The sequence below is a fragment of the Oncorhynchus keta genome, unplaced genomic scaffold (genome assembly GCF_023373465.1).
Source record: "Oncorhynchus keta strain PuntledgeMale-10-30-2019 unplaced genomic scaffold, Oket_V2 Un_contig_8159_pilon_pilon, whole genome shotgun sequence".
NCBI lineage: Eukaryota > Metazoa > Chordata > Actinopteri > Salmoniformes > Salmonidae > Oncorhynchus > Oncorhynchus keta.
Genome location: NW_026289890.1, coordinates 17,146 through 43,577, shown reverse-complemented (window position 1 = coordinate 43,577; position 26,432 = coordinate 17,146). Strand labels below are relative to the sequence as shown.

General features: G+C 49.0%; 2 long non-coding RNA genes and 1 pseudogene across 5 annotated transcripts; all 3 read right to left on the bottom strand.

Moving 5' to 3' along the window:
- Nucleotides 1-430: 430 nt before the first annotated feature.
- Nucleotides 431-2,433, bottom strand: LOC127926749 (uncharacterized). Of its 2 annotated transcripts, none has more exons than XR_008125029.1 (4): nucleotides 2,316-2,433; nucleotides 2,078-2,195; nucleotides 1,803-1,882; nucleotides 431-1,643 (listed from the first exon to the last, which is right to left on the bottom strand). It is a non-coding gene; the product is annotated as an uncharacterized LOC127926749 (long non-coding RNA). The 2 variants fall into 2 exon arrangements; XR_008125030.1 differs by having other exon boundaries at nucleotides 2,118-2,195.
- A 186-nt stretch (nucleotides 2,434-2,619) lies between these two features.
- On the bottom strand, nucleotides 2,620-3,514 carry LOC127926750 (uncharacterized). 3 transcript variants are annotated; one of them, XR_008125033.1, is made up of 3 exons: nucleotides 3,313-3,514; nucleotides 3,233-3,272; nucleotides 2,620-2,675 (listed from the first exon to the last, which is right to left on the bottom strand). It is a non-coding gene; the product is annotated as an uncharacterized LOC127926750 (long non-coding RNA). The 3 variants fall into 3 exon arrangements; XR_008125032.1 differs by lacking the exon at nucleotides 2,620-2,675 and adding an exon at nucleotides 2,758-2,834; XR_008125031.1 differs by lacking the exon at nucleotides 2,620-2,675 and adding an exon at nucleotides 2,877-2,953.
- Nucleotides 3,515-5,057: 1,543 nt separating this feature from the next.
- Nucleotides 5,058-26,432, bottom strand: part of LOC127926747 (ribonucleases P/MRP protein subunit POP1-like) — a 32,584-nt pseudogene continuing 11,209 nt past the window's right edge.

Here is a 26,432-nt window from a genome sequence, read left to right as displayed (position 1 = left end):
GTGTGATGTGTGGCTCAGTTGGTAGAGCAGGGCACTTTCCTTGCCGTGGTTGTGGGTTCGATTCCCAACGACACTGAATGCTAAATGACTTAAATGTCAATTCCTAATATTGAGTTGCACCCTCTTGACGTCGGGGCATGGACTCTCTGTGTCGACAGCGTTCCACGAGGATGCTGGCCCATGTTGACTCCAATGACTTCCCACAGTTGTCAAGTTAGCCATGGATTGTGTATGGGTAAATGGCCTTTGAACGGGGTAGGAGCGCCTGTTTGAATGTGTCAAGAAGTGCAACGGTGCTGGGTTTTCCCCACTCAACAGTAATGGACCCTATAGTAAATGGACCAACTGTTCAAAAGGCACTAGTCTTGGCCTTCCTTTAACCTGCCTGTCCCCTTTAACCTGTCTGTCTCCTCCCCTTTAACCTGTCGGTCTCCTCCCCTTTAACCCGTCTGTCTCCTCCCCTTTAACCCATCTGTCTCCTCCCCTTTAACCCGTCTGTCTCCTCCCCTTCATCGACACTGAAGTGGATTTAACATGACATCAATCAGTAAGACAGGTTGGTTATCAGGCCTGCAAACTTGATGATGGGAGTTGGTGTTGGTGCAAAGCCATGCAGTCGTTGGTGAACAGAGAGTACAGCAGATGACTGAAGACACACCCTGGGGCCTCTGATGCTAATCCTCACAGCCTGCGGTCGGCCCGTCAGGAAGTCCACTTCCTGCTCCTCTTCTAGAATATTATCTCAACAGTATTGGAGTTCCTGTTCCTCTTCTAGAATATTATCTCAACAGTATTGGAGTTCCTGTTCTCTCTTATAGAATATTATCTCTACAGTATTGGAGTTCCTGTTCCTCTTCTAGAATATTATCTCAACAGTATTGGAGTTCCTGTTCTCTCTTATAGAATATTATCTCTACAGTATTGGAGTTCCTGTTCCTCTTCTAGAATATTATCTCTACAGTATTGGAGTTCCTGCTCCTCTTCTAGAATATTATCTCAACAGTATTACAGAGTTCCTGTTCCCTCTTCTAGAATATTATCTCAACAGTATTGGAGTTCCTGCTCCTCTTCTAGAATATTATCTCAACAGTATTACAGAGTTCCTGCACTTAAATATAAACAGCACCCAAAGTGAGTACCTCTGCCTCCAGAACAGCCTGGATTCTTCGGGGCATGGACACGTTGCTCAATTGGTATCAAGGGCCCTAACGTGTGCCAGGAAAACATTCCCCACACCATTACACCACCAGCCTGTACCTTTGACATCAGACAGGATGTGGCCATGGACTCATGCTGCTTACGCCAAACCCTGACATCAGCATGACGCAACAGGAACCAGGATTGGTCGGACCAGGCACTGCTTTTCCACCCTCAGTTGTCCAGTGTTGATGATCACGTGCCCACTGGGAGCCTCTTCTTGTTGTTTTTTATCTGATAGGAACCCGGTGTGGTCGTCTGCTGCAACAGCCAATCCGTGACAAGGACCTACGTGTTGTGCGTTCCCAAGATGCAGATCTGCACACCACTGTTGTGCTGCGCCGTTATTTGCCTGTTAGCCCAGAGTAGAGCGCTGTTAGCACGATTCTTGCCATTCTCCTTGGACCTCTGATCACCGAGCTGTTGTCACCCACAGGACTGCCGACCTCTCATCACCGAGCTGTTGTCACCCACAGGACTGCCGACCTCTCATCAATGAGCTGTTTTCACCCACAGGACTGCCGACCTCTCATCAATGAGCTGTTTTCACCCACAGGACTGCCGACCTCTCATTAATGAGCTGTTTCACCCACAGGACTGCCGACCTCTCATCAATGAGCTGTTGTCACCCACAGGACTGCCGACCTCTCATCAATGAGCTGTTTTCACCCACAGGACTGCCGACCTCATCAATGAGCTGTTGTCACCCACAGGACTGCCGACCTCTCATTAATGAGCTGTTGTCACCCACAGGACTGCCGACCTCATCACCGAGCTGTCGTCACCACAGGACTGCCGACCTCTCATCACCGAGCTGTCGTCACCCACAGGACTGCCGACCTCTCATCACCGAGCTGTTTTCACCCACAGGACTGCAGACCTCTCATCAATGAGCTGTTGTCACCCACAGGACTGCCGACCTCATTAATGAGCTGTTGTCACCCACAGGACTGCCGACCTCTCATTAATGAGCTGTTTTCACCCACAGGACTGCCGACCTCTCATCACCGAGCTGTTTTCACCCACAGGACTGCCGACCTCTCATCACCGAGCTGTTGTCACCCACAGGACTGCCGACCTCTCATTAATGAGCTGTTGTCACCCACAGGACTGCCGACCTCTCATTAATGAGCTGTTTTCACCCACAGGACTGCCGACCTCTCATCACTGAGCTGTTGTCACCCACAGGACTGCCGACCTCTCATCAATGAGCTATTCTCACCCACAGGACTGCCGACCTATCATCACCGAGCTGTTTTCACCCACAGGACTGCCGACCTCTCATCAACGAGCTGTTTTCACCCACAGGACTGCCGACCTCTCATCAACGAGCTGTTTTCACCCACAGGACTGCCGACCTCTCATTAATGAGCTGTTGTCACCCACAGGACTGCCGACCTCTCATTAATGAGCTGTTGTCACCCACAGGACTGCCGACCTCTCATCAATGAGCTGTTGTCACCCACAGGACTGCCGACCTTCATCAATGAGCTGTTGTCACCCACAGGACTGCCGACCTCTCATCAATGAGCTGTTCTCACCCACAGGACTGCCGACCTCTCATCAATGAGCTGTTGTCACCCACAGGACTGCCGACCTCTCATCAATGAGCTGTTGTCACCCACAGGACTGCCGACCTCTCATCACCGAGCTGTTGTCACCACAGGACTGCCGACCTCTCATCAATGAGCTGTTGTCACCCACAGGACTGCCGACCTCTCATCAATGAGCTGTTGTCACCCACAGGACTGCCGACCTCTCATCACCGAGCTGTTCTCACCCACAGGACTGCCGACCTCTCATCAATGAGCTGTTTTCACCCACAGGACTGCCGACCTCTCATCACCGAGCTGTTCTCACCCACAGGACTGTCAACCTCTCATCAATGAGCTGTTGTCACCACAGGACTGCCGACCTCTCATTAATGAGCTGTTTTCACCCACAGGACTGCCAACCTCTCATCACCGAGCTGTTGTCACCCACAGGACTGCCGACCTCTCATCAATGAGCTGTTTTCACCCACAGGACTGCCGACCTTTCATCAATGAGCTGTTGTCACCCACAGGACTGCCGACCTCTCATCAATGAGCTGTTCTCACCCACAGGACTGCCGACCTCTCATCAATGAGCTGTTGTCACCCACAGGACTGCCGACCTCTCATCAATGAGCTGTTGTCACCCACAGGACTGCCGACCTCTCATCACCGAGCTGTTGTCACCCACAGGACTGCCGACCTCTCATCACCGAGCTGTTGTCACCCACAGGACTGCCGACCTCTCATCAATGAGCTGTTCTCACCCACAGGACTGCCGACCTCTCATCACCGAGCTGTTGTCACCCACAGGACTGCCGACCTCTCATCAATGAGCTGTTCTCACCCACAGGACTGCCGACCTCTCATCACCGAGCTGTTGTCACCCACAGGACTGCCGACCTCTCATCAATGAGCTGTTCTCACCCACAGGACTGCCGACCTCTCATCACCGAGCTGTTGTCACCCACAGGACTGCCGACCTCTCATCACCGAGCTGTTGTCACCCACAGGACTGCCGCTGACTGGATGTTGTTTGTTTGTCGTACTGTTCTCGGTAAACACCAGACACTGTCATGCGTGAATAGCCCAGGAGGCCCGGCGATCACAGCGCGCTCAAAATCGCTTAGGTCACTCGTTTTGCTCAATGGAACAGTAACTGAATGGCCGGTCTGCTTGCTTTTTATATCAGGCCACGTGACTCACTGTCTGTAGGAGCAAACCATTTTTGTGAACGGGGTGGTGAACCTAAAACTATTGTCAATAATAATACATTTTATTTGGTAGATGCCTTTCAGGAAATCGTACCTAAAGTATATTTCATTTAGGCCTATGTAATGAATTTTAAATTATGCTTGAATATTTAAAACGGGGGAAAAATATTTAAAAATGTATAAAATTATAGCAAATCCAGCTCATCAATTTCAAAATAAGGGGTGTGTTCTGGCACATGTCACTTACTGCTACCATGTGCAGTAAACAGGAGCTATCGCTGTGCAGGCTAGGCTACACACCGGTTAGCTAGCTAGCTAGGTCTAACTAGACAACTACGCTGTGCAGGCTAGGCTATACACCAGTTAGCTAGGTCTAACTAGACAACTACGCTGTGCAGGCTAGGCTATACACCAGTTAGCTAGGTCTAACTAGACAACTACCATGTGCAGTGAACAGTAGCTATCGCTGTGCAGGCCAGGCTACACTATACAGTAACTAACAGTGTTTGACAGGGAACAGGCTTCAGGTAACTCAGATTGGAGTAGAGGGATTTTTATTGTCAACCGTTTCAACTACAGCTCTCAAATCCAAACAAAGATGTTTTCACAAAAATGGTAATCAGGCAAACCAAAGAATGACTGGTGTCTTCTCTACAGAACCGGTACATAATGACTGGTGTCTTCTCTACAGAACCGGTACATAATGACTGGTGTCTTCTCTACAGAACCAGTACATAATGACTGGTGTCTTCTCTACAGAACCGGTACATAATGACTGGTGTCTTCTCTACAGAGCCGGTACAGAATGACTGGTGTCTTCTCTACAGAACCAGTACAGAATGACTGGTGTCTTCTCTACAGAACCGGTACAGAATGACTGGTGTCTTCTCTACAGAACCGGTACAGAACGACTGGTGTCTTCTCTACAGAACTAGTACACACACCGTGACAATCTGAAGGCAGTCCCTTCGGTGAAAACAATATTGAACAAACATTTTTTTTTTAACTCATTTCAACTCAAATGAAAAACTCCCAGAAAACCTTACAGGGAATTATTATCAATTTAAAGTTCATCCACTCAAACAATGTGGCATTCAGTATGGGTAATGTGTGTGTGCATGCCAGGCATTTCATATCTAGTACCCCTAACAGGGGTTGGGGTGAAGGGACTTACACTAGGCACAGTGTTTTATTTCATATCTAGTACCCCTAACAGGGGTTGGGGTGAAGGGACTCACACTAGGCACAGTGTTTTATTTCATATCTAGTACCCCTAACAGGGGTTGGGGTGAAGGGACTCACACTAGGCACAGTGTTTTATTTCATATCTAGTACCCTAACAGGGGTTGGGGTGAAGGGACTTACACTAGGCACAGTGTTTTATTTCATATCTAGTACCCCTAACAGGGGTTGGGGTGAAGGGACTCACACTAGGCACAGTGTTTTATTTCATATCTAGTACCCTAACAGGGGTTGGGGTGAAGGGACTCACACTAGGCACAGTGTTTTATTTCATATCTAGTACCCCTAACAGGGGTTGGGGTGAAGGGACTCACACTAGGCACAGTGTTTTATTTCATATCTAGTACCCCTAACAGGGGTTGGGGTGAAGGGACTCACACTTGGCACAGTGTTTTACTCAGAACACAGTCTGTGGCTTTACGTAGAGAAGCAGTACTGTTGCGATGTGGGATTGAACCTGCAGTACTCCTCAGATCTCTATGTTGATCTTAGGGAAGCGGTACTGTTGCGATGTGGGATTGAACCTGCAGTACTCCTCAGATCTCTGTTGATCTTAGGGAAGCGGTACTGTTGTGATGTGGGATTGAACCTGCAGTACTCCTCAGATCTCTATGTTGATCTTAGCGAAACGGTACTGTTGTGATGTGGGATTGAACCTGCAGTACTCCTCAGACCTCTATGTTGATCTTAGGGAAGCGGTACTGTTGTGATGTGGGATTGAACCTGCAGTACTCCTCAGATCTCTATGTTGATCTTAGCGAAACGGTACTGTTGTGATGTGGGATTGAACCTGCAGTACTCCTCAGACCTCTATGTTGATCTTAGCGAAACGGTATTGCAGTGACCCGGGGTTCCGTAGCAGCACCAGTCCTCTCTGGCCGTCAGGCTGTCTGAGCAGGGTGTGTAGGAGACCAGTAAGGCTGAGGAGCCCCAGAGCCTCCCACAGCCAGCCGACAGGGAGAAGTCCCCCTGTCACCCAGCCCAGAGTCACCCTGGAGCAGTGGGAGGTGACGCTGGGAAGGGGCTCCGGCCAGAGACCAAGAGTCAGGGCTGAGGTACAGGAGGAAGAGGGGTTGGTGAGGCTGGAGGAGGAGCTAGGATCAGGGTTGGTGAGGCTGGAGGAAGAGCTAGGATCAGGATTGACACTAGGGGCTGAGGTAGAGGAGGAAGAGGGGTGGGTGAGGCTGGAGGAGGAGCTAGGATCAGGATTGACACTAGGGGCTGAGGTAGAGGAGGAAGAGGGGTGGGTGAGGCTGGAGGAGGAGCTAGGATCAGGACCAGGGTTGACACCAGGGACTGAGGCAGGGTCAGACTGCTTGGCGGAGGAACAGGAGTAGGTTCCAGGTTTGTTGTGGTCCTTCTTGCGTGGCCGTTTGACGCGGCTCTTGAAGTGGTCAGTGTGTAGAGGCTCCTGGGGCCCTGTGCAGCCCGGCTCCTCACGTACCAGCTGGAGGTCCTCTGTGGTGGGGACACACACCAGGGCGTGCTGCTCGGTTGGCCCTTGGCGACGAGGGAGAGACGGATCCACACCAGGCTGCTGCCACCGTGTGCCGAGAGGAGAGACGCTGCAACGTTACGGTTGAGTTGTGGTGTTGATCCCGGGTTACGTGCCCTCTGACATTTAGAGGATGTGGGGCGACACCAAGCGGACAGCTGCCTTAGAGACTTCCTGTTCCTGTTGAACACAGAGACGACCAATCAGGGTTCAGTGTTTAAGCTGCGGAACCCAATCGTGGCTCAGGGTTTATAAAATACGGCCACTACTTCTAGGAATGTTGTGTTTTTATAAAAACCGCCCAGTGATTCAGCCAAAACGCAGTAAAAACACAATATGAGCTCATGAAGTCAGCCATTACTCTATAAACTGCTGATTTTAGGAGGATAATCTCTCTGATGTAGGGCAGTCATTTGGGATGTTCATCATGAAAGGTATACTGGGAGGGGTTCTCATCATGAAAGGTATACTGGGAGGGGTTATGTTCTCATCATGAAAGGTATGCTGGGAGGGGTTCTCATCATGAAAGGTATGCTGGGAGGGGTTCTCATCATGAAAGGTATGCTGGGAGGGGTTCTCATCATGAAAGGTATGCTGGGAGGGGTTCTCATCATGAAAGGTATGCTGGGGAGGGGTTATGTTCTCATCATGTAAGGTATGCTGGGAGGGGTTATGTTCTCATCATGAAAGGTATGCTGGGGAGGGGTTATGTTCTCATCATGAAAGGTATGCTGGGAGGGGTTATGTTCTCATCATGAAAGGTATGCTGGGGAGGGGTTATGTTCTCATCATGAAAGGTATGCTGGGGAGGGGTTATGTTCTCATCATGAAAGGTATGCTGGGAGGGGTTATGTTCTCATCATGTAAGGTATGCTGGGAGGGGTTATGTTCTCATCATGAAAGGTATGCTGGGGAGGGGTTATCATGAAAGGTATGCTGGGAGGGGTTATGTTCTCATCATGAAAGGTATGCTGGGGAGGGGTTATGTTCTCATCATGAAAGGTATGCTGGGGAGGGGTTATGTTCTCATCATGAAAGGTATGCTGGGAGGGGTTATGTTCTCATCATGAAAGGTATGCTGGGAGGGGTTATGTTCTCATCATGAAAGGTATGCTGGGGAGGGGTTATGTTCTCATCATGAAAGGTATGCTGGGGAGGGGTTATCATGAAAGGTATGCTGGGAGGGGTTATGTTCTCATCATGAAAGGTATGCTGGGGAGGGGTTATGTTCTCATCATGAAAGGTATGCTGGGGAGGGGTTATGTTCTCATCATGAAAGGTATGCTGGGGAGGGGTTATGTTCTCATCATGAAAGGTATGCTGGGAGGGGTTCTCATCATGAAAGGTATGCTGGGAGGGGTTCTCATCATGAAAGGTATGCTGGGAGGGGTTCTCATCATGAAAGGTATGCTGGGAGGGGTTATGTTCTCATCATGAAAGGTATGCTGGGGAGGGGTTATCATGAAAGGTATGCTGGGAGGGGGTATGCATCAGATCTGTCAGACACTACGCTACACTGTGGGGCGGAAAAGGACAAGTCATTATTAAAACAACAATAGGGGTTTCATAAAAGGTGAAACATTATGAATGAATACTATAAGTTAGGAGAGGATGAAACTAATATTAGAGGTTGTGAAAAACACTTTCTATTGAGATTCAGGACTCTATTCAGTCTAAGGCTGAAGCGCTACAGATTCAGGACTCTATTCAGTCTAAGGCTGAAGAGCTACAGATTCAGGACTATTCAGTCTAAGGCTGAAGAGCTACAGATTCAGGACTATTCAGTCTAAGGCTGAAGAGCTACAGATTCAGGACTCTATTCAGTCGAAGGCTGAAGAGCTACAGATTCAGGACTCTATTCAGTCTAAGGCTGAAGAGCTACAGATTCAGGACTCTATTCAGTCTAAGGCTGAAGCGCTACAGATTCAGGACTCTATTCGGTCTAAGGCTGAAGAGCTACAGATTCAGGACTCTATTCAGTCTAAGGCTGAAGAGCTACAGATTCAGGACTCTATTCAGTCTAAGGCTGAAGAGCTACAGATTCAGGACTCTATTCGGTCGAAGGCTGAAGAGCTACAGATTCAGGACTCTATTCGGTCTAAGGCTGAAGAGCTACAGATTCAGGACTCTATTCGGTCGAAGGCTGAAGAGCTACAGATTCAGTGTGAATAAACTTCAGACATTTGGAAGAGATATTGGACACCTCTGAAATAGTTCCAACAATACATTTATTTATTTAACCCTTTATTTAACTAGGCAAGTCAGTTAAGAACAAATTCTTATTTACAATGACGGCCTGGGAACAGTGGGTTAACTGCCTGTTCAGGGGCAGAACGACAGATTTGTACCTTGTCAGCTCGGGGGTTTGAACTTGCAACCTTCCAGTTACTAGTCCAACGCTCTAACCACTAGGCTACCCTGCCGCCTCTACACTCTAACCACTAGGCTACCCTGCCGCCTCTACACTCTAACCACTAGGCTACCCTGCCGCCTCTACACTCTAACCACTAGGCTACCCTGCCGCCTCTACACTCTAACCACTAGGCTACCCTGCCGCCTCTACACTCTAACCACTAGGCTACCCTGCCCCCCCTACACTCTAACCACTAGGCTACCCTGCCGCCTCTACACTCTAACCACTAGGCTACCCTGCCGCCTCTACACTCTAACCACTAGGCTACCCTGCCGCCTCTACACTCTAACCACTAGGCTACCCTGCCGCCTCTACACTCTAACCACTAGGCTACCCTGCCGCCTCTACACTCTAACCACTAGGCTACCCTGCCGCCTCTACACTCTAACCACTAGGCTACCCTGCCGCCTCTACACTCTAACCACTAGGCTACCCTGCCGCCTCTACACTCTAACCACTAGGCTACCCTGCCGCCTCTACACTCTAACCACTAGGCTACCCTGCCGCCTCTACACTCTAACCACTAGGCTACCCTGCCGCCTCTACACTCTAACCACTAGGCTACCCTGCCGCCTCTACACTCTAACCACTAGGCTACCCTGCCGCCTCTACACTCTAACCACTAGGCTACCCTGCCGCCTCTACACTCTAACCACTAGGCTACCCTGCCGCCTCTACACTCTAACCACTAGGCTACCCTGCCGCCTCTACACTCTAACCACTAGGCTACCCTGCCGCCTCTACACTCTAACCACTAGGCTACCCTGCCGCCTCTACACTCTAACCACTAGGCTACCCTGCCGCCTCTACACTCTAACCACTAGGCTACCCTGCCGCCTCTACACTCTAACCACTAGGCTACCCTGCCGCCTCTACACTCTAACCACTAGGCTACCCTGCCGCCTCTACACTCTAACCACTAGGCTACCCTGCCGCCTCTACACTCTAACCACTAGGCTACCCTGCCGCCTCTACACTCTAACCACTAGGCTACCCTGCCTCCGCTACACTCTAACCACTAGGCTACCCTGCCGCCTCTACACTCTAACCACTAGGCTACCCTGCCGCCTCTACACTCTAACCACTAGGCTACCCTGCCGCCTCTACACTCTAACCACTAGGCTACCCTGCCGCCTCTACACTCTAACCACTAGGCTACCCTGCCGCCTCTACACTCTAACCACTAGGCTACCCTGCCGCCTCTACACTCTAACCACTAGGCTACCCTGCCGCCTCTACACTCTAACCACTAGGCTACCCTGCCGCCTCTACACTCTAACCACTAGGCTACCCTGCCGCCTCTACACTCTAACCACTAGGCTACCCTGCCGCCTCTACACTCTAACCACGAGGCTACCCTGCCTCATAACCGTTCTAAATCACCGAGCGTATCCTTCTTCCTACCCCGGGGTCCATTATATCCAGATAATGTACACAGCTCAGTGTTTATCCCTTACATATATACAGTATCATCCAGAAGTGGCATCTACCTCAAGACTGTGAAGTTACTCTGTGGTGGTGTCACTTCCTGTTCCATTGATGCGACCGCCTCCTCTCCTCCTCCTCCTGCTTCCTCCTTCACGATCAGCTCCCACTCCTCGACCAGCTGTTGCCAGGGACAACGGAACGGAGCCAGGCAGCCATGTTTGATGTAATTGGTCCGTTTGGCTGGCGGGCGCCTATACAGAGGTCAAGGGGTCATGCTCTAGTCAAACTGTTTCAGGGCACGAGGGGCAGCCCAGCCTTTTATGTAACAATGATATATAACCCAGTCATTAGCCTCCACTTGATGAAATGAGCTCAGTTGAAATATCAAACTCAAACTCAAAAGGATCACCGGTATTCTGACTTGAATCTTAACAGTGTTAACACAGATCCTGTATCAATATGTTGAGCCATTATATACAGTATGAAACATCCAGAATACCAGTGAGTTAGACTTCATCAAACACTACCAGACACCCCCTTTTACCTGGAGTTACAGGTGCCAACGACCATCTTGTCAACACACCTGGAGTTACATCAGGTGATACTGACCCTCTCCTCAACACACCTGGAGTTACATCAGGTGATACCAACACACCTGGAGTTACATCAGGTGATACCAACACACCTGGAGTTACATCAGGTGATACCAACACACCTGGAGTTACATCAGGTGATACCAACACACCTGGAGTTACATCAGGTGATACCAACCCTCTCCTCAACACACCTGGAGTTACATCAGGTGATACCAACACACCTGGAGTTACATCAGGTGATACCAACACACCTGGAGTTACATCAGGTGATACCAACACACCTGGAGTTACATCAGGTGATACCAACACACCTGGAGTTACATCAGGTGCTACCAACCCTCTCCTCAACACACCTGGAGTTACATCAGGTGATACCAACACACCTGGAGTTACATCAGGTGATACCAACCCTCTCCTCAACACACCTGGAGTTACATCAGGTGATACCAACACACCTGGAGTTACATCAGGTGATACCAACACACCTGGAGTTACATCAGGTGATACCAACACACCTGGAGTTACATCAGGTGATACCAACACACCTGGAGTTACATCAGGTGATACCAACACACCTGGAGTTACATCAGGTGATACCAACACACCTGGAGTTACATCAGGTGATACCAACACACCTGGAGTTACATCAGGTGCTACCAACCCTCTCCTCAACACACCTGGAGTTACATCAGGTGATACCAACACACCTGGAGTTACATCAGGTGATACCAACACACCTGGAGTTACATCAGGTGATACTGACCCTCTCCTCAACACACCTGGAGTTACATCAGGTGATACCAACACACCTGGAGTTACATCAGGTGATACTGACCCTCTCCTCAACACACCTGGAGTTACATCAGGTGATACCAACACACCTGGAGTTACATCAGGTGATACCAACACACCTGACCCTCTCCTCAACACACCTGGAGTTACATCAGGTGATACCAACACACCTGGAGTTACATCAGGTGATACCAACACACCTGGAGTTACATCAGGTGATACCAACACACCTGGAGTTACATCAGGTGATACCAACCCTCTCCTCAACACACCTGGAGTTACATCAGGTGATACCAACACACCTGGAGTTACATCAGGTGATACCAACACACCTGGAGTTACATCAGGTGATACCAACACACCTGGAGTTACATCAGGTGATACCAACCCTCTCCTCAACACACCTGGAGTTACATCAGGTGATACCAACACACCTGGAGTTACATCAGGTGATACCAACACACCTGGAGTTACATCAGGTGATACCAACCCTCTCCTCAACACACCTGGAGTTACATCAGGTGATACCAACACACCTGGAGCTACATCACGTGAAACCGACCCTCTCCTCACCTCCTGAACTTGGCCAGCAGCTCAGCCTCCTGCTCTTCCTGGAAGCGTGCTCCTGCAGGGCAGTCTGGGTAGTCGTGGGGAAAGTGAGGCTCTCCTTTATTCTGGGCGTGTTTCAGACTCATCCTCAGCCCTCCGATACGTACTCCTCTATAAACCTGAAGGAGAGGAGAGGAGAGGGTTACTACTTTAGTTACCTCTCCTCTATCTAACTGGAGAAGGTTACTACTTTAGTTACCTCTCCTCTATCTACCTGGAGAGGGTTACTACTTTAGTTACCTCTCCTCTATCTACCTGGAGAGGGTTACTACTTTAGTTACCTCTCCTCTACCTACCTGGAGAGGGTTACTACTTTAGTTACCTCTCCTCTACCTACCTGGAGAGGAGAGGGTTACTACTTTAGTTACCTCTCCTCTACCTACCTGGAGAGGAGAGGGTTACTACTTTAGTTACCTCTCCTCTATCTACCTGGAGAGGGTTACTACTTTAGTTACCTCTCCTCTATCTACCTGGAGAGGGTTACTACTTTAGTTACCTCTCCTCTATCTACCTGGAGAGGGTTACTACTTTAGTTACCTCTCCTCTATCTACCTGGAGAGGGTTACTACTTTAGTTACCTCTCCTCTACCTACCTGGAGAGGGTTACTACTTTAGTTACCTCTCCTCTATCTACCTGGAGAGGAGAGGGTTACTACTTTATTTACCTCTCCTCTATCTACCTGTCGGGGAGAAGAGGTTGATCAGACATATTTGTAGTTATTAGTCATTTGTCTACTTAAAGGGGCTTCTCAAAATATTCTATGGCCATTGAGCCATTGGGTCCTCGTCTAGAGTAGTGCACTATATAGAGAACAGGGTGCCATTGGGTCCTGGTCTATAGTAGTGCACTATATAGAGAACAGGGTGCCATTGGGTCCTCGTCTAGAGTAGTGCACTATATAGAGAACAGGGAGCCATTGTTTCCTGGTCTAGAGTAGTGCACTATATAGGGAATAGTGTGGGTCCTGGTCTAAAGTAGTGCACTATATAGGGAATAGGGTGCCATTGGGTCCTGGTCTAGAGTAGTGCACTATATAGGGAATAGTGTGGGTCCTGATCTAGAGTAGTGCACTATATAGGGAATAGGGTGGGTCTTGGTCTAGAGAAGTGACCTATATAGGGAATAGTGTGGTCCATACCAGAGGGACCCAGAAGGCCATGCCCCAGGCCTTGGGTAGCAGCAGGTCCCATCCCGCCCCCCAGGACCCCATCTCTGTGCCCTGGCTCTTCCCAGACTGCTGCACCAGTAGGACGGGTACTCTACCCTGCAGGGGGTGGGGAGTCTGGAGCCTGGGACCAGAACATCATTACGCAGTCTGTTTACTTCCTGTAGACAGAGAGAAGACTGGATATGGGAGACAAATCACGTTTCCATACAAAGTTTTTATTCTTTAGTTATATATGGAAATAAATCACCACAGGTGTGATACAATTTCACAAAATGTCAACATAAAAATGTTCCTAAGACATGGTATGATATTTATTTTGTTGGTAAAAATGTATTATGTCAGGCCATGATATGCTACGTTGTACTACCACGTGGTAAACCGGGAGAATGTTCCAGAACCTGACAGTGGACTGTTGTCTAGAGAGAATGCTCCAGAACATCTAGAGAGAATGCTCCAGAACCTGACAGTGGACTGTTGTCTAGAGAGAATGCTCCAGAACATCTAGAGAGAATGCTCCAGAACCTGACAGTGGACTGTTGTCTAGAGAGAATGCTCCAGAACCTGACAGTGAACTGTTGTCTAGAGAGAATGCTCCAGAACATCTAGAGAGAATGCTCCAGAACCTGACAGTGAACTGTTGTCTAGAGAGAATGTTCCAGAACCTGACAGTGAACTGTTGTCTAGAGAGAATGTTCCAGAACCTGTTAGTGAACTGTTGTCTAGAGAGAATGTTCCAGAACCTGTTAGTGAACTGTTGTCTAGAGAGAATGCTCCAGAACATCTAGAGAGAATGTTCCAGAACCTGACAGTGAACTGTTGTCTAGAGAGAATGTTCCAGAACCTGTTAGTGAACTGTTGTCTAGAGAGAATGCTCCAGAACATCTAGAGAGAATGTTCCAGAACCTGACAGTGAACTGTTGTCTAGAGAGAATGCTCCAGAACCTCTATAGAGAATGCTCCAGAACCTGTCAGTGAACTGTTGTCTAGAGAGAATGCTCCAGAACCTGACAGTGAACTGTTGTCTAGAGAGAATGCTCCAGAACCTGTCAGTGAACTGTTGTCTATAGAGAATGCTCCAGAACCTGTCAGTGAACTGTTGTCTATAGAGAATGCTCCAGAACCTGTCAGTGAACTGTTGTCTATAGAGAATGCTCCAGAACCTGACAGTGAACTGTTGTCTAGAGAGAATGCTCCAGAACCTGACAGTGAACTGTTGTCTATAGAGAATGCTCCAGAACCTGTCAGTGAACTGTTGTCTAGAGAGAATGCTCCAGAACCTGACAGTGAACTGTTGTCTAGAGAGAATGCTCCAGAACCTGTCAGTGAACTGTTGTCTAGAGAGAATGCTCCAGAACCTGACAGTGAACTGTTGTCTATAGAGAATGCTCCAGAACCTGACAGTGGACTGTTGTCTAGAGAGAATGTTCCAGAACCTGACAGTGAACTGTTGTCTATAGAGAATGCTCCAGAACCTGACAGTGAACTGTTGTCTAGAGAGAATGCTCCAGAACCTGACAGTGGACTGTTGTCTAGAGAGAATGCTCCAGAACATCTAGAGAGAATGCTCCAGAACATCTAGAGAGAATGCTCCAGAACCTGTCAGTGAACTGTTGTCTAGAGAGAATGTTCCAGAACCTGACAGTGAACTGTTGTCTAGAGAGAATGCTCCAGAACCTGACAGTGAACTGTTGTCTATAGAGAATGCTCCAGAACCTGACAGTGAACTGTTGTCTAGAGAGAATGCTCCAGAACCTGACAGTGGACTGTTGTCTAGAGAGAATGCTCCAGAACCTGACAGTGAACTGTTGTCTAGAGAGAATGCTCCAGAACCTGACAGTGGACTGTTGTCTAGAGAGAATGTTCCAGAACCTGTCAGTGAACTGTTGTCTAGAGAGAATGCTCCAGAACCTGACAGTGAACTGTTGTCTAGAGAGAATGCTCCAGAACCTGACAGTGAACTGTTGTCTAGAGAGAATGCTCCAGAACCTGACAGTGGACTGTTGTCTATAGAGAATGCTCCAGAACCTGACAGTGGACTGTTGTCTATAGAGAATGCTCCAGAACCTGACAGTGAACTTTTGTCTATAGAGAATGCTCCAGAACCTGACAGTGAACTGTTGTCTAGAGAGAATGTTCCAGAACCTGACAGTGAACTGTTGTCTATAGAGAATGCTCCAGAACCTGACAGTGAACTGTTGACTATAGAGAATGCTCCAGAACATCTAGAGAGAATGCTCCAGAACTTGTCAGTGAACTGTTGTCTAGAGAGAATGCTCCAGAACCTGACAGTGAACTGTTGTCTAGAGAGAATGCTCCAGAACCTGACAGTGAACTGTTGTCTATAGAGAATGCTCCAGAACCTGACAGTGAACTGTTGTCTATAGAGAATGCTCCAGAACCTGTCAGTGAACTGTTGTCTAGAGAGAATGCTCCAGAACCTGACAGTGAACTGTTGTCTATAGAGAATGCTCCAGAACCTGTCAGTGAACTGTTGTCTAGAGAGAATGTTCCAGAACATCTAGAGAGTATACTCCAGAACAGTTGAAGATCTAGAGAGAATGCTCCAGAACATCTATAGAGAATGCTCCAGAACCTGTCAGTGAACTGTTGTCTAGAGAGAATGCTCCAGAACCTGTCAGTGAACTGTTGTCTAGAGAGAATGTTCCAGAACCTGTCAGTGAACTGTTGACTCATCTTCCTGGGTTGAGTCTCCAGGGGGACATACATTTAGTGACTCTTCTTCCTTCTACCCCGAGTAGAGTCTTCATACATTTAGTAATGATATATGATATATAAACAGACATGGCGCTATGGTTCAGTACCTGGTCTGTCATCTTGTTGTGTGTGACGTTGTCGCGGACCGACCGGTCCCACAGGGAACTCTGGCTGAGCGGTTCAGGGATCCCCTTCAACATCAGTTCCCTCCTCCTCTCCTCGTTCACTCCTGAAAACAACAGAGGGCATAGTGCCGTATGACCAGGTACTCAGGAGAGTCAACAAAATCAAATCAAATCAAACTCAAATAAAAATCAAATCAAATTTTATTGGTCACATACACATGGTTAGCAGATGTTAATGCGAGTGTAGCGAAATGCTTGTGCTTCTAGATCCGACAATGCAGTGATAACCAACAAGTAATCTAACTAACAATTCCAAAACTACTGTCTTATACACAGTGTAAGGGGATAAGGAATATGTACATAAGGATATATGAATGAGTGATGGTACAGAGCAGCATACAGTAAGTAGATGGTATCGAGTACAGTATATACACATGAGATGAGTGTGTAGACAAAGTAAACAAAGTGGCATAGTTAAAGTGGCTAGTGATACATGTATTACATAAGGATGCAGTCGATGATGTAGAGTACAGTATATACATATGCATATGAGATGAATAATGTAGGGTAAGTAACATTATATAAGGTAGCATTGTTTAAAGTGGCTAGTGATACATGTATTACATAAGGATGCAGTCGATGATGTAGAGTACAGTATATACATATGCATATGAGATGAATAATGTAGGGTAAGTAACATTATATAAGGTAGCACTGTGTTGAGTAGGCCAGAGGAAGCACAAAACGAGTTGGCAACATCTACAGCTTTACCGAGTAGCTCTATAGGGCCTACGTCCACTAAATAAGGAAGTGGGTACCAGCCAGGTACTAAAAGGTCAATAAGGAAGTGGGTGATGCAACCCCCAGCCAGGTACTAAAAGGTCAATAAGGAAGTGGGTGATGCAACCCCCAGCCAGGTACTAAAAGGTCAATAAGGAAGTGGGTGATGCAACCCCCAGCCAGGTACTAAAAAGGTCAATAAGGAAGTGGGTGATGCAACCCCCAGCCAGGTACTAAAAAGGTCAATAAGGAAGTGGGTGATGCAACCCCCAGCCAGGTACTAAAAAGGTCAATAAGGAAGTGGGTGATGCAACCCCCAGCCAGGTACTAAAAGGTCAATAAGGAAGTGGGTGACGCAACCCCAGCCAGGTACTAAAAGGTCAATAAGGAAGTGGGTGACGCAACCCCAGCCAGGTACTAAAAAGGTCAATAAGGAAGTGGGTGATGCAACCCCCAGCCAGGTACTAAAAAGGTCAATAAGGAAGTGGGTGATGCAACCCCCAGCCAGGTACTAAAAGGTCAATAAGGAAGTGGGTGACGCAACCCCCAGCCAGGTACTAAAAGGTCAATAAGGAAGTGGGTGATGCAACCCCCAGCCAGGTACTAAAAGGTCAATAAGGAAGTGGGTGATGCAACCCCCAGCCAGGTACTAAAAAGGTCAATAAGGAAGTGGGTGATGCAACCCCCAGCCAGGTACTAAAAGGTAAATAAGGAAGTGGGTGACGCAACCCCCAGCCAGGTACTAAAAGGTCAATAAGGAAGTGGGTGATGCAACCCCCAGCCAGGTACTAAAAAGGTCAATAAGGAAGTGGGTGATGCAACCCCCAGCCAGGTACTAAAAGGTCAATAAGGAAGTGGGTGATGCAACCCCCAGCCAGGTACTAAAAGGTCAATAAGGAAGTGGGTGATGCAACCCCCAGCCAGGTACTAAAAGGTCAATAAGGAAGTGGGTGATGCAACCCCCAGCCAGGTACTAAAAAGGTAAATAAGGAAGTGGGTGTGAACCTCTGAGGGCGTGGTCTGAGCACAGGGTCCTGCCAGGATTCGAACCTGGGACATCTGCATGGATGAGCAGAGGCTCCCCAGGAGCACAGGACCAGAGAATGACCCACAGAACCTCCCTACCCACAAAGCCTCAGGACCCATCACCATCACAAACACAGGGTCCCGTTCAGCAGGGAACAAATCTATGACATTTTCTTGTATGCGTTCTCATTTGAATATTAGGTAGTCGGCTACGTCAGTTTCACAGTTTCACCTTAAAGGAGAACTAATGATGTAATGTAAACTATATCGGACCTGTCTGAACCACCCCCACCCTGTCTCCTGGCTCAGAGGTTACCATGGCTACTGGCTCAGAGGTTACCATGGAATCACCCTAAAGGAGAACTAATGATGTAATGTAAACTATATCGGACCTGTCTGAACCACCCCCACCCTGTCTCCTGGCTCAGAGGTTACCATGGCTACTGGCTCAGAGGTTACCATGGAATCACCCTAAAGGAGAACTAATGATGTAATGTAAACTATATCGGACCTGTCTGAACCACCCCCACCCTGGCTACTGGCTCAGAGGTTACCATGGCTACTGGCTCAGGGGTTACCATGGCTACTGGCTCAGGGGTTACCATGGGCTACTGGCTCAGGGGTTACCATGGCTACTGGCTCAGGGGTTACCAAGGCTACTGGCTCAGGGGTTACCATGGCTACTGGCTCAGGGGTTACCATGGCTACTGGCTCAGAGGTTACCATGGGCTACTGGCTCAGGGGTTACCATGGCTACTGGCTCAGAGGTTACCATGGCTACTGGCTCAGGGGTTACCATGGCTACTGGCTCAGGGGTTACCATGGGCTACTGGCTCAGGGGTTACCATGGCTACTGGCTCAGAGGTTACCATGGGCTACTGGCTCAGGGGTTACCATGGCTACTGGCTCAGAGGTTACCATGGCTACTGGCTCAGGGGTTACCATGGGCTACTGGCTCAGAGGTTACCATGGCTACTGGCTCAGAGGTTACCATGGCTACTGGCTCAGAGGTTACCTTGTGCCTTCCTGATGTCAGACACGGCCTTGCTTCTCTTGTTTGGTAAGGTCAATCTGGGGTCATCCACCGTCAGACCCAGAACTGAGCCGGCTGGGACCTCTGCTGTGGAGTACACACCTGAGGGGAGGAGAGACAGGACAGACATGAGGTACGCTTTGGAGGGGAGGAGAGACATGAGGTACGCTTTGGAGGGGAGGAGAGACAGGACAGACATGAGGTACGCTTTGGAGGGGAGACAGGACAGACATGAGGTACGCTTTGGAGGGGAGACAGGACAGACATGAGGTACGCTTTGGAGGGGAGGAGAGACAGGACAGACATGAGGTACGCTTTGGAGGAGGAGAGACAGGACAGACATGAGGTACGCTTTGGAGGGGAGACAGGACAGACATGAGGTACGCTTTGGAGGAGAGACAGGACAGACATGAGGTACGCTTTGGAGGGGAGGAGAGACAGGACAGACATGAGGTACGCTTTGGAGGGGAGGAGAGACAGGACAGACATGAGGTACGCTTTGGAGGGGAGGAGAGACAGGACAGACATGAGGTACGCTTTGGAGGGGAGGAGAGACAGGACAGACATGAGGTACGCTTTGGAGGGGAGACAGGACAGACATGAGGTACGCTTTGGAGGGGAGACAGGACAGACATGAGGTACGCTTTGGAGGAGAGACAGGACAGACATGAGGTACGCTTTGGAGGAGAGAGGACAGACATGAGGTACGCTTTGGAGAGGAGGAGAGACATGAGGTACGCTTTGGAGGGGAGGAGAGACAGGACAGACATGAGGTAGAGGGAGGAGAGACAGGACAGACATGAGGTACGCTTTGGAGGGGAGGAGAGACAGGACAGACATGAGGTACGCTTTGGAGGGGAGGAGAGACATGAGGTACGCTTTGGAGGGGAGGAGAGACAGGACAGACATGAGGTACGCTTTGGAGGGGAGGAGAGACAGGACAGACATGAGGTACGCTTTGGAGGGGAGGAGACAGGACAGACATGAGGTACGCTTTGGAGAGGAGGAGAGACAGGACAGGCATGAGGTACGCTTTGGAGGGGAGGAGAGACAGGACAGACATGAGGTACGCTTTGGAGGGGAGGAGAGACAGGACAGACATGAGGTACGCTTTGGAGGGGAGGAGAGACAGGACAGACATGAGGTACGCTTTGGAGGGGAGGAGAGACAGGACAGACATGAGGTACGCTTTGGAGGGGAGGAGAGACAGGACAGACATGAGGTACGCTTTGGAGGGGAGGAGAGACAGGACAGACATGAGGTACGCTTTGGAGGGGAGGAGAGACAGGACAGACATGAGGTACGCTTTGGAGGGGAGGAGAGACAGGACAGACATGAGGTACGCTTTGGAGGGGAGGAGAGACAGGACAGACATGAGGTACGCTTTGGAGGGGAGACAGGACAGACATGAGGTACGCTTTGGAGGAGAGAGGACAGAAATGAGGTACGCTTTGGAGGAGAGACAAGACAGACATGAGGTACGCTTTGGAGGAGAGGAGAGACAGGGCAGACATGAGGTACGCTTTGGAGGGGAGGAGAGACAGGACAGACATGAGGTACGCTTTGGAGGGGAGACAGGACAGGAGGTACGCTTTGGAGGAGAGACAGGACAGACATGAGGTACGCTTTGGAGGAGAGACAGGACAGACATGAGGTACGCTTTGGAGGGGAGGAGAGACAGGACAGACATGAGGTAGAGGGAGGAGAGACAGGACAGACATGAGGTAGAGGGAGGAGAGACAGGACAGACATGAGATACGCTTTGGAGGAGAGACAGGACAGACATGAGGTACGCTTTGGAGGGGAGGAGAGACATGAGGTACGCTTTGGAGGGGAGGAGACAGGACAGACATGAGGTACGCTTTGGAGGAGAGACAGGACAGACATGAGGTACGCTTTGGAGGGGAGACAGGACAGACATGAGGTACGCTTTGGAGAGGAGGAGAGACAGGACAGACATGAGTTACGCTTTGGAGGAGAGGAGAGACAGGACAGACATGAGGTACGCTTTGGAGGGGAGGAGAGACAGGACAGACATGAGGTAGAGGGAGGAGAGACAGGACAGATATGAGATACGCTTTGGAGAGGAGGAGAGACATGAGGTACGCTTTGGAGGGGAGGAGAGACAGGACAGACATGAGGTACGCTTTGGAGGGGAGGAGAGACAGGACAGACATGAGGTACGCTTTGGAGGGGAGGAGAGACAGGACAGACATGAGGTACGCTTTGGAGAGGAGGAGAGACAGGACAGACATGAGGTACGCTTTGGAGGGGAGGAGAGACAGGACAGACATGAGGTACGCTTTGGAGGGGAGGAGAGACAGGAGACATGAGGTTCGCTTTGGAGGAGAGACAGGACAGACATGAGGTACGCTTTGGTCTGTTTTAACTCCAACCCTGTTCCTGGAGAGAGACCCTCCTGTAGGTTTTAACTCCAGCCCTGTTCCTGGAGAAACCCTCCTGTAGGTTTTAACTCCAACCCCAATCTAGTGCACCTGATTCTAATGATTAGCTGGTTGATAAGCTGAATCAGGGTTGGAGTTAAAACCTACAGGAGGGTCTCTCTCCAGGAACAGGGTTGGAGTTAAAACCTACAGGAGGGTCTCTCTCCAGGAACAGGGTTGGAGTTAAAACCTCCAGGAGGGTCTCTCTCCAGGAACAGGGTTGGAGTTAAAACCTCCAGGAGGGTCTCTCTCCAGGAACAGGGTTGGAGTTAAAACCTCCAGGAGGGTCTCTCTCCAGGAACAGGGTTGGAGTTAAAACCTACAGGAGGGTCTCTCTCCAGGAACAGGGTTGGAGTTAAAACCTACAGGAGGGTCTCTCTCCAGGAACAGGGTTGGAGTTAAAACCTCCAGGAGGGTCTCTCTCCAGGAACAGGGTCGGAGTTAAAACCTCCAGGAGGGTCTCTCTCCAGGAACAGGGTTGGAGTTAAAACCTACAGGAGGGTCTCTCTCCAGGAACAGGGTCGGAGTTAAAACCTCCAGGAGGGTCTCTCTCCAGGAACAGGGTTGGAGTTAAAACCTACAGGAGGGTCTCTCTCCAGGAACAGGGTTGGAGTTAAAACCTACAGGAGGGTCTCTCTCCAGGAACAGGGTTGGAGTTAAAACCTACAGGAGGGTCTCTCTCCAGGAACAGGGTTGGAGAGCCCTGATCTCATCTAATGAATGTAGGTAATGAATGAGGAATGTAGTTGTGAGGAACTCACCTTTGAGCATGTTGAAGACACCAGCTTGTTGTTGATGAAGAGACATGTTACAGTCGTCTCTGCAGTGATCTGGCCACCAGAAGGGAGATGGTCTGGATTTACCTGGAGCCTGGAATACAGATAAAACACCTGACTAACACCTTACACCCTAGACCCACTCCAATTTGCTTACCGCCCAAATAGGTCCACAGACGATGCAATCTCAACCACACTGCACACTGCCCTAACCCACCTGGACAAGAGGAATACCTATGTGAGAATGCTGTTCATCGACTACAGCTCGGCATTCAACACCATAGTACCCTCCAAGCTCGTCATCAAGCTCGAGACCCTGGGTCTCGACCCCGCCCTTTGCAACTGGGTACTGGACTTCCTGACGGGCCGCCCCCAGGTGGTGAGGGTAGGCAACAACATCTCCTCCCGCTGATCCTCAACACGGGGCCCCACAAGGGTGCGTTCTGAGCCCTCTCCTGTACTCCCTGTTCACCCACGACTGCGTGGCCACGCACGCCTCCAACTCAATCATCAAGTTTGCGGACGACACAACAGTGGTAGGCTTGATTACCAACAACGACGAGACGGCCTACAGGGAGGAGGTGAGGGCCCTCGGAGTGTGGTGTCAGGAAAATAACCTCACACTCAACGTCAACAAAACTAAGGAGATGATTGTGGACTTCAGGAAACAGCAGAGGGAACACCCCTATCCACATCGATGGAACAGTAGTGGAGAGGGTAGCTAGTTTTAAGTTCCTCGGCATACACATCACAGACAAACTGAATTGGTCCACTCACACTGACAGCGTCGTGAAGAAGGCGCAGCAGCGCCTATTCAACCTCAGGAGGCTGAAGAAATTCGGCTTGTCACCAAAAGCACTCACAAACTTCTACAGATGCACAATCGAGAGCATCCTGGCGGGCTGTATCACCGCCTGGTACGGCAACTGCTCCGCCCTCAACCGTAAGGCTCTCCAGAGGGTAGTGAGGACTGCACAACGCATCACCGGGGGCAAAACTACCTGCCCTCCAGGACACCTACACCACCCGTTGTTACAGGAAGGCCATAAAGATCATCAAGGACATCAACCACCCGAACCACTGCCTGTTCACCCCGCTATCATCCAGAAGGCGAGGTCAGTACAGGTGCATCAAAGCTGGGACCGAGAGACTGAAAAACAGCTTCTATCTCAAGGCCATCAGACTGTTAAACAGCCACCACTAACAGTGAGTGGCTGCTGCCAACACACTGTCATTGACACTGACCCAACTCCAGCCATTTTAATAATGGGAATTGATGGGAATTATGTAAATATATCACTAGCCACTTTAAACAATGCTACCTTATATAATGTTACTTACCCTACATTATTCATCTCATATGCATATGTATATACTGTACTCTACATCATCGACTGCATCCTTATGTAACACATGTATCACTAGCCACTTTAACTATGCCACTTTGTTTACTTTGTCTACACACTCATCTCATATGTATATACTGTACTCGATACCATCTACTGTATGCTGCTCTGTACCATCACTCATTCATATATCCTTATGTACATATTCCTTATCCCCTTACACTGTGTATAAGACAGTAGTTTTGGAATTGTTAGTTAGATAACCAACAAGTAATCACTGCATTGTCGGAACTAGAAGCACAAGCATTTCGCTACACTCGCATTTAACATCTGCTAACCATGTGTATGTGACAAATAAAATTTGATTTGATTTGATTACACTGGAACAAACAGGATGTAGTCTCTAGATAAAACACCTGACTAACACCTTACACTGGAACAAACAGGATGTAGTCTCTAGATAAAACACCTTACACTGGAACAAACAGGATGTAGTCTCTAGATAAAACACCTGACTAACACCTTACACTGGAACAAACAGGATGTAGTCTCTAGATAAAACACCTGTCTAACACCTTACACTGGAACAAACAGGATGTAGTCTCTAGATAAATCATCCCGGGTGATTAGCTGGTCTCCAGATAAATCATCCCAGGTGATTAAGCTGGCCTCCAGATAAATCATCCCTGGTGATTAGCTGGCCTCCAGATAAATCATCCCAGGTGATTAGCTGGTCTCCAGATAAATCATCCCAGGTGATTAGCTGGTCTCCAGATAAATCATCCCAGGTGATTAGCTGGTCTCCAGATAAATCATCCCAGGTGATTAGCTGGCCTCCAGATAAATCATCCCAGGTGATTAGCTGGTCTCCAGATAAATCATCCCTGGTGATTAGCTGGTCTCCAGATAAATCATCCCAGGTGATTAGCTGGTCTCTAGATAAATCATCCCAGGTGATTAGCTGGTCTCCAGATAAATCATCCCAGGTGATTAGCTGGCCTCCAGATAAATCATCCCTGGTGATTAGCTGGCCTCCAGATAAATCATCCCAGGTGATTAAGCTGGCCTCCAGATAAATCATCCCAGGTGATTAGCTGGCCTCCAGATAAATCATCCCTGGTGATTAGCTGGCCTCTAGATAAATCGTCCCAGGTTCTTACATCACAGTGTGTGGCAGGGGCCAGGGTTTCAGTCAGAACGGAATGTGATAGAGGTCCAATCAGACGATACCGCACCATCTCCATGGTGAGGTCACTGCAAACAGTAAACAACAACATTCAGGAAGTCCACATGGTTGAGAATAAAGGAGGGGTTATATAAAGGGAGGGGGTTTAATAAAGGGAGGGGGTTTAATAAAGGGAGAGGGTTTAATAAAGGGAGAGGGTTTAATAAAGGGAGAGGGTTTAATAAAGGAGAGGGTTTAATAAAAGGAGGGGTTTAATAAAAGGAGGGGTTTAATAAAAGGAGGGGTTTAATAAAAGGAGGGTTTAATAAAAGGAGGGGTTTATAAAGGGAGGGGTTTATAAAGGGAGGGGTTTATAAAGGGAGGGGTTTATAAAGGGAGGGGTTTATAAAGGGAGGGGTTTATAAAGGGAGGGGTTTTATAAAGGGAGGGGTTTTATAAAGGGAGGGGTTTTATAAAGGGAGGGGTTTTATAAAGGGAGGGTTTTATAAAAGGGAGGTGTTTATAAAAGGGAGGTGTTTATAAAATTGACAAAAAACTAAATATGACTAAATCAAAGCAGTCAGAACCCACCTGATGACTATACCAGTGGTACCAGTCAGAACCCACCTGATGACTATACCAGTGGTACCAGTCAGAACCCACCTGATGACTATACCAGTGGTACCAGTCAGAACCCACCTGATGACTATACCAGTGGTACCAGTCAGAACCCACCTGATGACTATACCAGTGGTACCAGTCAGAACCCACCTGATGACTATACCAGTGGTACCAGTCAGAACCCACCTGATGACTATACCAGTCAGAACCCACCTGATGACTATACCAGTGGTACCAGTCAGAACCCACCTGATGACTATACCAGTGGTACCAGTCAGAACCCACCTGATGACTATACCAGTGGTACCAGTCAGAACCCACCTGATGATTATACCAGTCAGAACCCACCTGATGACTAGACCAGTCAGAACCCACCTGATGATTATACCAGTCAGAACCCACCTGATGACTATACCAGTGGTACCAGTCAGAACCCACCTGATGACTATACCAGTGGTACCAGTCAGAACCCACCTGATGACTATACCAGTGGTACCAGTCAGAACCCACCTGATGACTATACCAGTGGTACCAGTCAGAACCCACCTGATGACTATACCAGTGGTACCAGTCAGAACCCACCTGATGACTATACCAGTGGTACCAGTCAGAACCCACCTGATGACTATACCAGTCAGAACCCACCTGATGACTATACCAGTGGTACCAGTCAGAACCCACCTGATGACTATACCAGTGGTACCAGTCAGAACC